The 18,101-nt window shown below is 38.9% G+C and overlaps 1 protein-coding gene across 4 annotated transcripts in view; it reads right to left on the bottom strand.

Moving 5' to 3' along the window:
• The window catches only part of IMMP2L (inner mitochondrial membrane peptidase subunit 2), a 958,934-nt gene that overhangs the window by 288,310 nt on the left and 652,523 nt on the right, over positions 1–18,101 (bottom strand). The gene's annotated exons all lie outside the window — the stretch shown is intronic.

Genomic DNA, 18,101 nt, shown 5'->3' with positions numbered 1-18,101 from the left:
CACACACACAAATACACACACACACACAAATACACACACACACACACACACACACACACACACAGGAAAAGTCTTCTGTGTTTAAGCCCTCTCTGAAACTGCTGCTTAAGAATTTACTGTTTGAGTGTGCTAAATACTTTTTTACACTCACTGATGATAGTAGAGAAAATATTTGGTATGTTTACTGCAGCAAAAAAGGGAGGATATGTCACCTACATTTTTCTTATACACATTTTTGAATACAGTGGTCCTCCCTATGGGAATTTAACCTCAGAATTATAATGTGAGGATGAAAGAGATAATTGAAATAGTGTAAAAAATTTCATGTTGCCTTTCTGGAGAATGTAACAGCATTTTCTAAAATGATGTGTTACGACACATGCCCTTGGTAATAAGGGGAACCTGCAAAAATGTTATTTCAGAATATTACATCAGGGAAGAGCTCTAACTCTCCACTTTTGCCACAGGGTTTTTAAGATTGCTGTTACTGTGCTTACTTGAAACATAATCACAAATAAGAAGTGTGTTGAAACGACAGCTCTATTAACTTTATCATGTACAGTTAAGTATTCAACACACTTGAAAGTACTGCTCCCTCGTTTTCATGGTGTGCTCCCTAAAGAAACAGACTTGGAGCAAGGGCCTGGTGGATGAGACAGAGCTGCAGTGAACTTGAACAGCCCAGCCAGATACCCACAGACCGGAGGCGGGTAACGAGGCACTGATCAAACACTGGGTTCTCTGGCCCACACCATGGGGAGCAGAGATGAAATAGCTAGAAGCGCCCCAGGCAGATGACCCAAGGGAAGGTATACTTACGTCCACAAGGCTTGTCTTTGCATAATTTCCACCTCATTTAAAGCCACCCCTCACCCCACCTATTTCTCTCTCTACTCCCAGGTACTTTTCTTTGACAGCGGTAGACACAAAGGGAAGAATTCACTGAATTAAGCCTTCTTCTGATATCAGAAGGGAGAAATTATATGATGCTTTTGTAAAAAGAATGTGCTCTTTTAACACAGGATCTTGAAGATTTTTAAAAAGCTTTCAGTCTTGCTCTATGCTTTTCATCTTTGATGCTAAAATTCCAGGCTCTATGATTATTGGTTCAGGAGATATTTTCAGTCTTTCCTCAAATCTTTCTCTATGGGGTAGGCCTTTGGGCTTTGACTAGATATAAGGTCGGCCTTGGCTCCAGAGGCTCTTTTTCAATAAGGAGAAAGTACAGATTCTCCTTCCTAAGATTTCTGTTCCTAATTAATGATAAAAACAAATGGAAAAGGAAAAGACAGAAAGTAATGGCCTATTGATAATGGCATATCCAGTCTGAATAGCAGTATTGAGCAGAGTGGGCCACTGTGCTCATGTGCACCCAGTCTGCAGGGTGGGGTGAAGAGTCTCATATGGAGAGGAGTCCAGCTGAGTTTACATATCTGACGACAGGTTCAGAGTACCCTAAATTCCAGGAGTGACTTATAGCCCTGAGATTTAATGGCAAGAGTCTCTGTTGATTGATGCTATTCATTCTAACCCTGATTTTAGACAACTGCTCATACCGGACCTACAAAATGGCAGTATTATTTGGTTCAGCCACATACAACTGAAGGTAAGAATGGGAGTGGGAAGAAAAGGTTCACTTTCAGACCCCTTACACTTTGCAAAGTCAGTTTTGCTCCTATCACCAGTCTCTCATTTGTGAACATACAAATCCATATTTATTTATTATTTTATTTTTGGCCATGCTGGTGTTTAGTTGCTATGTGGGCTTTCTCTAATTGCGGGGGTGGGGGTGGTGGGGGTGGTAATCTTTAGTTGCAGTGTGTGGGCTTCTTATTACGGTGGCTTCTCTCGTCATGGAGCACGGGCTCTAGGCATTCAGGCTTCAGCAGGTGCAGCATTTGGGCTTAGTAGTTGTGGCTACCCAGCCCTAGAGCACAGACAATCGTGGCACACGGGCTTAGTTCCTCTGAGGCATGTGGGATCTTCCTGGACCAGGGATCGAACTCATGTCTCCTAGGAGGAAGATTCCTTACCACTGAGTCACCAGGGAAGCCCAATACAAAGCCATTTTATACTTTGCCCCATGTCACAACAGGAAAGAACTTTGATGCTCTCAGAATAACTGGGCCTCTGGCTCCTCCTTCAGTGATTGTTGTCTAAGTGTCAGTTTTACCAACAAGGATGCATACAAAGCCCTGGATGGTTTCTATAAGAAATCCACAAACACCAAGCATCTGAATTTTAAAAAGCACTATTGAGAAACCTGCGAACCTTAGGGAGTAGCCTTCTGCCATCTGAATGGTCTTCTTTATCTCATCATCCCCCACCCCCACCATTTCCTGTTCCTTTTCCTGCTCCTGTGGTCTCCCTTGCAAGGCTGCTCCACACCTGTCTCCTTGAATGGTATCAGTTCAACTCACCCTGGCTTCTCATCTCCCAAGGTCCATGTTTTCATCTATTAGGTAGATGGCGAAACAATGCAGCAGGATCTACTCTCTCAAAATGCAGTTTGGGTTATCAATACATGGTTCAGCACACATTTATAGACTATTCATAGGTGCTAGCAGGTGGGGGACCACATTAAGCAATGGATCCAAAACGCCTCATGGCTGAGAAACTCAGTCTGGCTGGATAGGTAGACATTTCATCAAAAAGGCAACTTGGTCAAGGGACAGAGAATAAGTGCTCTGTGATAACACTTTTTTGTGCCAGACTGACTGAGAAAAAAATAACACAGGAAATATGTATTTTACTGAAAAGATGCATAGAATAAACTCCTTACTTTAAATGAAACAACAGGAAATCCAAATAGCCCCTCTAAAATGAATTTATATATATATATATATATATATATATATATATATATATGTACACACATGCTAATTATGGCTTATACATTTGAATAAAGTAAATGCTGATAGAATTTTGGTTGAAAAAATTATTTTTTTTCTAATGGACAGCTAAGATGAAAAATATCTTTAAAATGCAATACTCAGTTCCCACTAGAAGATGAGGTAGTAGAGAGTGATACAGCAGAATGGAGACCTAAATGTTAGAGGATTTTAAATGTGAATCACTTTCCTTAAAGCTATCAGGAAGTCTAAATATACCACTAAATTTAAGCTTCCGATGATACAGATCCTGCAACTGGCACAGAGGTTAACCAAACCACTTTACTCAGGAACATACAAATGACATGGATTCTTTTATTTGCTCCTGAAGAGCAAAGCTTATACTGCTAGATCCTCTAAGCAAAAGAAATGCTTAGAGAAGGAAGAAAGCTTAGAGGGTTTTTTTTTTTTTTTCCCCCACCCTGGGTACATGTGAGAATCCCCTGGGGAGTTTATAAAATGCTGGATCCTGGGGCATCACCTCTATCAATTTGGATCTAAATGCTTTGACATAGAATCCAGCATTTTTTTTTTTTTTAAGTATCCCAGGTAAGTAAGTTCTTAAGGATTACAGATTCCTGGACTCTATTCCTAAGTGTTTCCAATTCAGTTGATCTGAAATGACTTCTAGGAATCTTGGTTCTAAGACGTGTCCCGAGAACTTTTGTGCTTGGACAGGTTTTAGAAACCACTGATCTACTGCAAAACTGCAGAAACTGGAGTTAGTTGGTTCCAAAATCATAAAGCTAGTACAAGTACAGAGGGGTCAAACTATAATGTACCGGGGATCCTTCTGCTGTGGGACAAAGGCTGGCCTAGGGTCCCTGAAGGCTTCATGATTTCCTGGGTTACACAGAAAGTAATGTTCATAACACTATAAAGTATGAGTAAACCTCTCCTTCTTGAACCCTCAGCTTTAAAAAGGTAGACTTCTCCATTCCCACATGAGGGAAGACAAGTCTATCTCCCCCTCGAAAAGCATGCCCACAGTAAACAGCCAGATAAATGGTCATTAAAGTATATCTCAGTGATTGACTTTAAATAAAGTGTGGGCATCTCACTATACTCATTGCATCAACTGAGAACGATATAGTGGACTGTCAGGAAAGCTATCATCTCAAAAGCTAAGTGCAACAAAAGAGATTTTACACAGAAGGGGCCAATGAGAGTTTTGACACTGACACCAGACAGAGGGGAATCCTCTGATGAATTCTGTTGAAAGGTGAAACAAAGCTTAACATTATAAACTCAATAGGACAAAACAGTAAAACTACAACATAAGCGCACCATTGGCCCATAGTCTTATTTGGAAGTGAAGGCGATCTAACTTCATAAATATCACAGTGGGGTAACCATTAAAAATGTTATAAATATGTAAATATTATATAATAATATAGGCAAAGAGAAAAATAAGATTTTACATATGCATACTTGGTGCTTATTCATTAGAAATAACAGAGACTTCCCTGGCAGTCCAGTAGCTAAGGCTCTGCACTCTCAATGCACAGGGTCCAGCTTTGATCCCTGGTCAGGGAACTAAATCCCATATGCTACAACTGAGATCTGGCAGAGCCCAGCCAAAGAAAAAATTCACATAACTACAGTATAACAGAAATACAAGGGTCTTCAGAGATTCAACTGCTCATCAACCCAACAGATCAAATGACAAACGTGGTAAAGTTTAAGATTTTCAACGAGTATTATCCGATCCAGCTAGACTAAGGGTTAGGGTGTTGAATGACCTAACTACTTTAATTCATTAACTAATAGCTACAAAAACACGGGAAAGTCACAAACTTTTCAGGTCTCCATTTCCTCATCTATGACATGAGTGAACTGAACTTGATCTCAGAAATTCTTGGGTCCAGTTATGCAAATGTATATCACTCTCCCCACTCCAGTACTATTGCCTAGAAAATCCCATGGACTAGGAGCCTGGTAGGCTACAGTCTGTGGGATTGCAAAGAGTCAGACACGACTGAGTGACTTCACAAGCAAAGATGACAATCTGCCTGCCAATGCAAGAGACAAAAATGATGCAGGTTCAATTCCGGGATCAGGAAGATCCCATGGAGAAGGAAATAGCAACCCACTCCAGTATTCTTGCCTGGAAAATTCCATGGGCAGACTTTAGTCTGGCAGGCTAAAGGCCACAGGGTAGAAAAAGGGTCAGACATGACTGAGCATACATGTAAATGCACAAAGATGGCAACATCTTTAGCTGATTTGACCCACTCAGCAGGTGGCCTATAGAAACCTGACATCCTGGAGGAACTCCCCAACTATCAGGAAGAGAAAGGAAAAGCACAAGATAGAATTCAGACTACCAGATGACTCAGGGAAAAGACAGAAGAGCTTAAGTCTTTCTGACTAACATGCTTGTAAGTGGGGTTTTAATCATGACCACATAATATGCTGACAGTGTGCCTCATGAAGGAAGTAGATATGAGAAAAAAAAAATACTCAGGGGGCCAATCATCACTGTTTCCATTCATCTGGCATGACAGAGGAAACTGCTATTAAGGAGAGTTTCATTCAGCACAATCAGTGATAATACTGTCTTTAAAATGGAAATCAGAACCTAGAGTAACAGCATCTTTTTAGGTTGACTGCATCTCTCAGAAGAGTGGTTTGCGCATGTCACATCTTCAACACAAGTTAAGTATTTCATTTTATCAAGAAACCTACTGGGAGAAATATCCCATCTTCAGAGATTCTATTGACAGTATTGTGGCTACACACTGTATCAAACTGAAGCACCACAAGACAACATACTACACAATGTATGTTGCTCAGCATAGTTTGTTTTTAAATCTTCATTTATTTGCAGCTATTGTGACTCTCTGGAAAAACTACAAATGGTCTCAAATATCTTCTTATTCTTTGGTGGTTTTCTGAATGAACAGTGGCTCTAATCCTTTTGCTCAACACGAACAAAAGAAATCTTTTCAGTTATGATTAAGTAATGGTATGAAATTCTTATGGTTATAGTAATGCATTTAAGTATACAGTTAAAACTTAATTTATTGGTCATAATTCTATTTAGAGAATTAAATAGGACACAGTGTTCAATGAGAAACAACAGGTTTCAACTCGTAAATAACTGAAATAAATCCCAATTTGATTTTACTTACTGCATTCCTTTCCAGTGGGCTTAATTTAAACACCTCTATGCTTTGAAAGTTTCTCCTGTATGCCTTTTTCACTGAGAAGGTAAAATCTATATCTTAAAAAGTGTTCCTTCATAAAGTCTATGCATAACAGAACACAAAGGAAAATCATAAACTCAATGCAATAACTGAATGCATCTGCAGGTTTCTTAGCGTCCAACAGCGTTGTCAACACATTCTAATTCATTAGGGTTTTTTGTTGCTGTTGTTCCTCCTCCTCCACAGATTTGAGTGAACTGTTGAGTTCAAATCTTCTCTTAAAATGGTACAGCTACCCTTTAGCAGTTTTTAAAAAAATCACGTCTTGGTAAAAAGACTTAAGAATAAGTTAAAAAACACCACTACTGTTGTATTAGTCTTGCTTGGCACAGAATCTGTTGGTGATCAAATATTTTTTTTTTTAAAAAACCGATGGGTTGCTCTGGATTATTTTTGTGGCTCACGTGACAAATTCTATTTCCGAAGTATCAATCCACCATTTATTTTCATTGATGAATTACATTTCATTCAAGAGTTAGGTTTCTTGCAATAAATATTAACATAATGTGGGAAGAGCCTATAATTTTCCAACTGACTGGGAAGCCTTGACATCCAAATGCTGCACCGAAATTGTAGAATAACTCATTAGGAAATATGCAACAGTAGTTTCAAGGTTTACAACAAATATATTGGTGGTGTTCTAAAAATTAATATTAAGCTGCCACGCTTGGCTTAATTAGTTTTCTTCTTCATTTACAAAGCATATCTGTCTGGTTTTATGAACTTGGTCTCCAGTCCCCTCTCCTACAAACGTGTTTAATTAAAGTTTAACAGCTGTGTATGCTTTGGAAACAGAATAATGATTTTTCTCCTTTGAAATACTTAATCCTTTCCTAAGATATGATCCTCTTGAATACATATTTAAAAAGCAATGGATGTGGAATCATCTACCAAGAGAAAAACTCTCTGACAGCTTAGGGTATAAGCACCATGTATTCAGTAAGTAGGCAAGAGAGTAATTCCCAAGCCTGAAAATGCAAGGCCACAGTAGATCTCTTTCTTCAAAAATGAAATGAGAGCTACACAAATCAACAAAGAAGAGAAAATTAAATAAATAAGCAGGAGATAAAAAAATACTATAAAATAGAATATTTAATGGATTTTGCAAAATTTCTGCAATGTGTATTGTATGCCTCTACACATCCAATACCCAAGGATTCTGACTAATAAGGTGACATTGGCTATTTTGAACTGTTATCACTTTATCACCACACATGCAAATGTTTATGAAATAATTATATAGGTGTGTGTATAACATAAATTTCTGAAATGAGCAGAATTAAAGGACAAATAAACATGATGAACCTTTGAGCAGTACACCTTAACATGTGAGATTAAAAAATAATAATTATACAAAAATCTGTTCAGCTATCAGTAACAAATGCCTACAATTTCACACTATCAGCTTTCTTTCCTTCAAGTGCTCTTACCAACATATGGACCTGACCACAGCCTAGGAAAGCATCACAAGTATTTTCAGGTCCTTCTAAAAGACCCTTAAAAAGAGTCTGACTTAATCTTGTGTTCAATCACTCAGTTGTGTCTGACTCTTTGCAACCCTGTGGACTGTAGCCCATCAGTCTCCTCTGTCCACGGGATTTCCCAGGCAAAAATACTGGAGTAGGTTGCCATTTCCTCCTCCAGGGGATTTTCCTGATCCAGGGATCGAATCTGTGTCTCCTGCACTGGCAGGCAGATTCTTTACCATCTGAGCCGCCTGACTTAACTGTAGACCCTGCTATTATGCTCTATTTGTGATGCATATTCAATTCATGTGTGTTGAACAGGCACACTGACCAGAGCAAAGAAAATTCATTTACAGGAGAACTCTAAAGGAGGCTTTAGTAGAGTCTGTTATGGTGAATATTTGCTGCCCACTCCCGAGGAATGGCTGTATACACAGCCCTGCTAAGAACAGGCATGGCCCTGTGACTCATTTTGGCTAATGACACGTGGGTGGAAATGATATGTGCCTCTTCCTAACAGAAACCTTCAGGTCCATCCTATGATTGCACCATGCTTTCTTTTCCATCTTCCCTGTGACTCTAAATACCCTGTCAGCCTGTGTCCCTAAGGGAAGGAAATATGGATCAGAGCTTCACACAGCCAACGGCAAATCGAGTGAGGAAAGAAAAACAAAAAATTTCTATTACAATAAACTGTTGAGATTTGGAGGTAGTCTTGTTATCACTGAGTAAGTCAGCATAAGATGACTGACACGGGGCCTGTGTAAGCCTTTTCAATAATGAACGGGCACATCCTCATACCCCTTGCTAGGCAGGGACAGGCCCCTGCGGCACTGATGCTGCTGGAGAGAGTAAGGGAAAACAGATGGCTGGGATTCATGTTCCTCACCATTTGCTTTCCTTAACCTTCAGCAACATGAAAAACTAATGTTCAGCAATTTAGAGAGCTTGCATTTTTAAAGATAAGGGGTTGGGATTGATGCTAATTGGACTAAGCTGAAAAATTTCCAGAATAAATAGAATCATTTCACAGAGCAAGATGCAGGGCTGAAATTTTATAAATATTGCACAGAGCCTTCTGGAGTCATTACGTATGACAAATCCTTATTGAGAATGTGTCTTAAGGCGCTCGATTTCATAAGACTAGACTCTGCTAGATGCTGAGCTCCAGGAATGACATGTTGCCCTTGACTTCAGAGAGCTCACAGGCAGAAAGAAACATGTTCAAATGGCTGTAATACAATTAGATGCATTTTACACCTGTCAGATCAATAAAGTACTATGGCAAGAAAGAGGACAGCCATTTTTGTCAGAAAAAGGGTACAGGATTTTGTTAAATGGATCGAGGATGGAGAAGGGTCTGCTGAATACAGGAGATTATGTGAGCATATGAAGAGCATTTTTTGAAAGTTTGGAATAGTACAGCTTTAGCACACTGTGTGTGTGTGTGTGTGTGTGTGTGTGTGTGTGTGTGTGTGTGTGTATATGCTTATAGAGCCATCCTTTCCTCTTAATTGTTCCAGAGTGTTTAATTTCACGACTGTACCGTCACATCCTTAACTCTACTCATGTGCATGTAGAAGGCTGTAGTCTTTTGCTGTTATAAACAATGATGTCTTGGACACACTCCTTTCTACTCAAGCGCAAGTCCAACTCCAGATGAATTCCTAGAGGTGGAGTAGAAGTTACCCAGACAAAAATAAAACAAAGGGAACAAGACCAGAGGCAGGGTGCTTCCTACAAAGGCAATGGTCTGTGAGAAGGTGCCTAACTGCCAAGAAACCTCAAACTACCAGGGTGGCTAGAACATAGTGGAGAGAATGCAGCTGGAGAGACACTAACAGATCAGCAGGTCATGAGTGGGCAGTACATCTGTACTCCTGAGGGTAGGAGTCATAGCAAGGCTTTATTATTCTGTTGCTAAGTCGTGTCTGACTCTGCAACGCCATGGACTGCACCCCACCTGGCTTCCCTGCCCTTCAGCATCTCCCGGAGTTTGCTCAAACGCATGTTCATTGAGTCAGTGATGCCATCCAGCCATCTCATCTTCTGTCATCCCCTTCTCCTCCTCCTTTCAACCTTTCCCAGCATCAGGGTCTTTTCCAAAAATGAGTTGGCTCTTAACAAGACTAACATTTTAATAAAATCATTCTGGTGGAAATGTGGGGGGTGAATAGGCAAGGCTAAAATAGGGTAATCAGTTAGGATACAGGTACAGCTATCTGGCATGGGGTGGGGGGCAAAGGCCTAGTAACCCATCCTTTAGACACAATAAAAGAAGGTTCTCCCTTGCTTGTCTCCTATGCTTTTCCCTTTTGAGCACATCCAAGGTCAGTGTCTCAGATTCCTCAGCATAAGCAACAGCTGTAGGGAATGATGGGCACTGGGATCCACCCCTCCACCCTGGAAGGGGGACAGATTCTTCCAGTGCAATGAAGTCTACTAAAGTTAGGTAAGGACTGATTCCTTCTTTCCTACAAAAATTATCTAGTATAGAATTTAAGAGCTAGAACACATGCCCAAAATCATTTGGTCTTATTTAGTCTAAGAATCTTTGAATTTATTGTAAGTCATTACCATCTTCCTAAAGGTTGAAATCCTACAGAAAGCATTACAAATAAAGGGGGAGTGAGTTCCTAAAACCTGACACTGATGTCATCTGGAGAGCACTCTTTGAGAAACATTCTATTAGAAACTGCCACTCTCCATATGGTAACTATGTTACCTAAAGAATGTACCTGCTGCTGCTGCTGCTGCTGCTGCTAAGTCACTTCAGTCGTGTCCGACTCTGTGCGACCCCATAGACAGAAGCCCACCAGGCTCCCCCGTCCCCAGGATTCTCCAGGCAAGAACACTGGAGTGGGTTGCCATTTCCTTCTCCAATGCATGAAAGTGAAAAGTGAAAGTGAAGCCGCTAAGTCGTGTCCGACTCTTCGCGACCCCATGGACTGCACCCTACCAGGCTCCTCATCCATGGGAGTTTCCAGGCAAGAGTACTGGAGTGGGGTGTCATTGCCTTCTCCAATAGAATGTACCGAGAGATATGTATGTTGTTGTTCAGTCATGTCCAACTCTTTGCAACCCCATGGACTGCAACATATCAGGCTTCCCTGGCCTTCACCATCTCTCAGAGTTTGCTCAAATTCATGTCGATTGAGTCGGTGATGCCCTCCAACTATCTCATCCTGTCACCCCCTTCTCCTCCTGCTCTCAATCTTTCCCAGAATCAGGGTCTTTTCCAATGAGTTGGCTCTTCACATCAGGTGGCCAAAATATTGGAGCTGGAGCTTCAGCATCAGTCCTTCCAGTGAATATTCAGGACTGATTTCCTCTAGGATTGATGGTTTGATTTCCATGCTGTCCAAGGGCCTCTGAAGAGTCTTCTCTAGCACCACAGTTAGAAAGCATTCATTCTTCGGTGCTCAGCCATTTTGATGGGGCAGCTCTGACATCTGTACATGACTATCGGAAAAACTATAGCTTTGACTATTAGGATCTTTATTGGCAAAGTGATGTCTCTGCTTTTTAACATGTTGTCTAGGTTTGCCATAGCTTTTCTTTCTACTTTTCCCCATCTATTTGCCATGAAATGATGGGACCAGATGCCATGACCTTAGTTTTTTGAATGTTGAATTTTAAGTCAGCTTTTTCACTCTCTTCTTTCACCTTGATCAAGAAGTTCTTTAGTTCCTCTTCGCTTTCTGCCATTCAGTTCAGTTCAGTTCAGTTCAGTTCAGTTCAGTCATTCAGTTGTGTCCAACTGTTTGCAACTCCATGAACCACAGCATGCCAGGCCTCCCTGTCCATCACCAACTCCCGGAGTTTACCCAAACTGATGTCCATTGAGTCAGTGATGCCATCCAACCATCTCTTCCTCTGTAGTCCACTTCTCCTTCTGCCCTCAATCTTTCCCAGCATGAGAGTCTTTTCAAATGAGTCAGTCCTTTGCATGAGGTGGCCAAAGTATTGGAGTTTCAGCTTTAACATCAGTCTTTTCAATGAACACCCAGGACTGATCTCTCTTAGGATGGACAGGCTGGATCTCCTTGCAGTCCAAGGGATTCTCAAGAGTCTTCTCCAACACTGCAGTTCAAAAGCATCAGTTCTCTGGCACTCAGCTTTCTTTATACTCTAACTCTCACATCCATACATGACTACTGGAAAAACCATAGCCTTGACTAGACTGACCTTTGTTGGCAAAGTAATGTCTCTGCTTTTTAATATGCTGTCCAGGCTGGTCATAAAATTCCTTCCAAGGAGTAAGCATCTCTTAATTTCATGGCTGCAATCACCATTTACAGTGATCTTGGAGCCCCCCAAAATAAAGTCAGCCACTGTTTCCCCATCTATTTGCCATGAAGTGATGGAATCAGATTCCATGATCTTAGTTTTCTGAATGTTGAGTTTTAAGACAACCTTTTCACTCTCCTCTTTCACTTTCATCAAGAGGCTCTTTAGTGCTTCTTCACTTTCTGTCATAAGGGTGGTATTATCTGCATATCTGAGGTTATTGATATTTCTCCCTGCAATCTTGATTCCAGCTTGTGCTTCTTCCAGCCCAGCCTTTCTCATGATGTACTCTACACATAAGTTAAATAAGCAGGGTGACAATATACAGCCTTGACGTATTCTTTTCCCAGTTTTGAGCTAGTCCATTGTTCTATGTCTGGGTCTGTGGCTTCTTGATCTGAATACAGGTTTCTCAGGTTCTTTCAGGAGACAGGCAAGGTGATATAGTATTTCCATCTCTTTAAGAATTTTCCAGAGTTTTTTGTGATCTACAGAGTTAAAGCCTTTAGCATAGACAATGAAGCAGCAGTAGATTTTTTTTTTTCTTCTGGAATTCCCTTGCTTTTTACTATGATCCAAAGGATGTTGGCAATTTGATCTCTGTTTCCTCTGCCTTTTCTAAACCCAGCCTGTACATCAGAAAGTTCTCAGTGCACATCCTATTGAAGCCTAGCCTGAAGGATTTTGAGCATTACCTTGCTAGCATGTAAAATGAGAGCACTTGTGCGGTAGGTTGACATGTGTATGCGCTATGTGCTGTGCTAAGATGCTTCAGGCATGTCTGCCTCTTTGGACTCAATGGACTGTAGCCCACCAGGTTCCCCTGTACCTGGGATTCTCCAGACTAGAGTACTGAAGTGGATTGCTGAGCCCTTCTCCAGGGGATGTTCCTGACTCACGGGTTGAACCTGCACCTCTTACGTCTCCTGCATTAGTAGGTGGTTCTTTACCACCAGCACCACCTCTTCTACAATCCCGTGTTTCTAGATTTTTAAAACCTTAAAATGTTGAAGAAACATTTTGTAAACTTTAGAGTGAACTCTCATTTCTCTATATTTGTTAAACTAATAGATTAGTATTTTTGCACTAACTACTCACAGTAGACAAATGTGTAAAATTATCTCAGAGAATTCAATTTCTAAAGTTCTATTTTGGGACTTATAATTGTCAAAAATAAGATGAAATGACTTTAAAAGACTTACCTCCTTAAATTATCTATGAGAATGAATTAAACTAAATGGCAAATGAAATATTTGATCTAAATATGACAAGGAGCTAACATACATAAAATATTCAAACTGAGAAGAAAACTCTTAATACCTTTGTAAAATGAACAATTCTGGTAAAGACAGCTCTTAGAAAAAGAAATGAAAGGTTAATAGTTACATAAAATTATATCCTAATTAGCAATAATAATACAAACGAAAACAGCAATAACATTTTTTTCACCTTTCTTAGTAGTAAAAATTAAAATTATGTTAATATTGTTGACTCAAGGCATAGTGAAATTTTCATATCTTGTTAGTGTGAAAAGGTGAAAAGTGAAACTTTCATACAAATTTTGTTATCATATCCTCCTTGCCTTCCTCTACATTATTACTAAGGGTGTTGCAAGTTTTAATAAAAAAGCATTATTTTTTGAAAGTCCTATGAGAATACTAGAGCTCAGAAACATTATAAAGTTAGGAGTCATTTCAATTCCCATCATGCAGTCGGCATTCTCTTGATTTTAATGATAGCTGTATTAGATTTAGAATTCAGGCTTGATTTACATGATCCCCCAAAGATTTCCCAGAAATCCATTAAAGGTCACATTAGTTTCCCATATATATACCAAATTCTAATCCGCTCATTCGCTCCCACTTCTATTATCATATTCCATGCTTTTGTAAACCTTTCTGCTTATTATGGTTTCATCTCAAATAGAAAATCTTTCAGTTTGGCTTTCCATGCTACTAAACTCTATTCCAGTATGTATTACTTGCTCCTCTTCATGTTAGAGTAAAAGATTAAATAGTCATTTACTTTTTGATGTATGTAAAATTGAAATTCGGACTCCAGAAATGTTCCTTGGAATTATCAATATGCCTAGAGGTGCAGCAGTGTGGGACTCACTGTTTATCACTGCCTGCTCCAGGCTGCATATTAAAATCAGGTATCACACAATAGTCAGGGTGCAGAATTTATTTGTGTAATAAACAAAGTAAAAAATCTCTTGGGTTCCCAGGTGACCAGTTGTGGAAGCCTGAAGTTAATGACTTGCTATTCATCATAAACCAAACCTTAAACTGTCATCATACAATTTCCCCTTCTGAAAGAAAATAACAATTGTCAGTCCCTTAATAATGAAGAAATTTTTAATTATTTTCACTCTGATTCTCATTTGAATCATAACAAGAATGATCAATTTCAAAATCTTATTAGTTCTGCTAGCCTGAACCATTCAGATTCTTATGTAGGATCACTTTCCAGGAGGGGGAAAAAAAAAAAAAAGAAGATTTCTTTTATAACAAGAAATTTACAATTAATATTTACATTAACAAATATTTTCAAGTTGTATAAAACTGTGTAGACTTTAATTTCAAAATCAACGTTTTAAGTATGGGAATAATTACTGCTTGTACCTAAGATGCTACTATATACATAAGTGTCTACCATAATGACTTAGATAACATTTGAATATTTTCATTATACAATGAAATAAGCTGAGAAACAAAATTACTTAAAGGAACAGAACCTCTAGGTTATATCAGCTCCTTCTTCTCTGGACTCTCAGTTTAATCCAGCATAGGCAGACTGAGCTGAAATAAAAGCCAAAAGATAGCTGGACTTCTGTGCTGGCCTTGTAAGAAGAGACAAAAATAGGATGAGGGTAATATGTGGGTACTGAATTGTTCCAACTGCAGGGCTCTTCCTTTTGTATTAAAAGAAACTATTTGGGCAATGAAATTTATACTACTCTTTTATGAGCATTGTGACTGCTCCCCAGTAAAGATGGTTTGCAGGGTTCTTATGGTATAATACCTTTTCCCCATCCAGATCAAGACAAATACCCTCATTGTCCAGGTACACTCATGTGGCTTCTGGCAATTCAGCAAAAATCTCAGAGGAGCAGCTCAGTATTTTCTCTCCTACTGTCCTTTGATTCAGCTAACATATAACCAAAGAACCCATGGCTTTTAGGCTAATTCTTCTCTTCTATTTAAAGTATTGGCCAAGACTAGAAGTAAGTTGTGTATTTTTTATTGATTTCCCAGTTATGAGAATAAAAGTAGGCAACACAGACCAAGGATTGGCAAACTATGACCTACGGGCCAAATCTAGGCCAACATCTGTATTTGTGAATAGATTTTTATTACAGCATTCATTTTGTGTATCACTGAGAATTGTTTTCTTGGTACAATATCAGTGTTGAGTACTTTTGACAGAGACAGCATGGCTTGCAAAGCCAAAACTATTATGGGCCTTTGACAGAGAAAGTATTCTGATCCCTACTATAGTACAATAAGAAACAAATATCAAAATTATGAAATATCTTGCCAATAGGTAACAGTGTGCAAAAAAAAAAAGCAGGTCAAGATCCTAAAGATAAGGTATAGCCAACCTGGGAGTATGTGAATAGAAAGTTTTAAAAGTGGTTTTTCTTCCAACTCTTGGATTCACAAAATATGGAGCTATATCTTAGCCTAGAAGCACAGTCAAATTACTTCAACAAAGATGAAAAAATGATAAATCTAAAATGGGCAAGACAGTCTTCTAAGCATTGGTTTAGCACTACGCTAATCAAATTATATCTGTTATTTCATGTAGAAAGTTAAATCACATTACATTTTGATAGCATGTTAAAACTCATAAGAGAGGATTAGTACATATACTAATTTACCTCATTTGTTCTTCACAATAACCCTGGAAATAGGTTTTGTTAAAAAATCAAAACTCAGAGAAGTCAATAACTTTCCCAAGGTTACACAGCTTGGAAGAAAACAGAGCTGACGCTGGATCTCTTATCATTTTAGTTCAAGTGTAACATTCTTTCCACTTTATTATGCGACCTGTATGGCTTTTAGGCATTTTAAAGACATTTTGAGATGAAAAAAATTAATAAAACCTTTAGAGCATCCACAGCTAATTAAATCAACATATCAAACACATCTGCTTCCTACATGAAATTCTTCCTTCAAACATTTTAAAAGAGAAACCATGGTCAAAGTTAAGTTTAAACAAGGTTAGCTGAAATCTCACAAAAATAGAAGAGCTACCCGTTCTGTAATTATTAAGTAATTATTCAGGTTGGAATATTCTTGAATCTTCCTGGCATGCTTCTTAAGCTTAAAAAGGTATTTTAAGACAATCTTTTTAGTTTTCTACTGAGATAATTATACTTATATGTCTTTTCGAAATATTTGACAGACTTACATTATTGTGAGCAAAGGTAAAAAAAGTCAATATTTCGTTCAAAGAAGTGTACAAAAGTTAGCATTTCTCTCTATTTTAACTGGGAGTCCACAACTTCAGAAAGTAATACTCCTAAGAAATGTAATTAAGCTAGCAGCAAAGAAGGCTAATACACTGATCGCTGATACTCCAGCCAGCTTTAAATGTGATACACTTCCTGTCAGGAAGAATCAGATTTCAGAAGAGCACTTCACATATCCTATCTGTACTGGGTAACTGGATGAGGCTAATGGCAGAAATGAGGAGCAAAGTCCCAAAGCCAGCTCAAGCAGAGAGAATAGGAGCTTAGTGAAAGCGTAGTTGGAAACTGACTACTATCTCCGAGAGAGAAGCAAGGAGATGTAGACCAGGATGGAGCCACATCACAGCATCCTGACAGGCTCCCTGGGTCTTCCCAGGTGGCACTAGTGGTAGAGAATCTGCCTGCCAATGCAGGAGCTGTAAGAGACTTGGGTTCAATCTCTTGGAGGAGGACATGGTAACCCTCTCCAGGATTCTTGCCTAGAGAATCCCATGGACAGAGGAGCCTGGAGGGCTACAGTCCCTAGGGTTGCAAAGAGCCAGACACGACTGAAGCAACTTACCACAAGCTAAGCCAGTGGGTTTCCTACCTGAAATACCACAGTTATTTCAGTCCATGGACTACCTGGAGAGGACATGATGGTGCTAATACTTCCTTTTAGATATGGTGAGTTTAATTTGAAGAGTATTAAATAATGAGAATATTAGTTAATATTTATTTTCATGTTCTTGCCTTTAATTTTCTATAAATGGTTTTCTCTAGATCATAAGTCACAGCTACTGTACATTACTCCTGGGACTATTAGTTATTACTTAGGCCTTACTAAATAAGCAATTCTGGATTGCCATGTTTACAAATACCTACCCAGTGTAGACATATGAGTATACTAGTAGAACGTAAATATACCTGAGTATATACACATTGGGAAATCTCAAGTATATATTTTTATTTGTGGAGTATTTAGGGACAAACTTCTGCTATAAGATAAATAATTTTCAAATTATTTCATTCTCCTACTATGTAACACAGATTAGAAGGATATATACCAGATAAACCTCTGTAAGGCTAAGCAAAAAGGGGCCTTTTCTTTTTACTTCATATGCCCAGTATTGTTTGAATTTTTTCTACTAACCCTGTATTACTTTCACAATTAAGGAAGAGGCTGGAAATGTCCTGTTCATCTCAATCTTCAACCTGAAAGCTGTCTCTAACACAACCCAGATCCTTAGGTCAACCAGATGCTTTCCCTCCAATATTCCATGGGCCTTGCCACATCTCCCTGGTGGCAATTCTTTCATTACATTGTTTTGTTTTGTCTTTTTGCTGATTTTGTTGTTTTCAGACCAAACTATAAGTTTAGAAGGCAAAGACTACCTATGACTTTTTATAACCTCAGAATCCTGCAGTGTCTAGCACATTGTAAATATCCCAGGCACTCAATAAATGATTAAATCATGATACCTATTAATAATATCCAATATTTACTGAACACACAGTTACGTGCCAAGCATTGCGCTAACCACATTATATCCACTGCTGCATATAATCCTTAAGAAAACTCTATGGAGTATTGTTATTATAATTTCTATTTTAAAGACAGATGAAAAATTTAAGTTTAGAGAATTAAGTAATTTGGCAATGTAAAACATTAAGAGGTACAGCTGGGATGTGAATCAAGGAAGACTGAATTCAGAGTCTGTACTTATAACCTCTACACACAGGGAATGAATAAATGAATGACTATGTATGAATGAACAAATATGGAAGA

This window comes from Ovis aries, chromosome 4 (genome assembly GCF_016772045.2).
Source record: "Ovis aries strain OAR_USU_Benz2616 breed Rambouillet chromosome 4, ARS-UI_Ramb_v3.0, whole genome shotgun sequence".
Classification (NCBI taxonomy): domain Eukaryota; kingdom Metazoa; phylum Chordata; class Mammalia; order Artiodactyla; family Bovidae; genus Ovis; species Ovis aries.
Note: the sequence above shows the minus strand (reverse complement) of the source record. Positions and strands in the feature narration are given on the sequence as shown.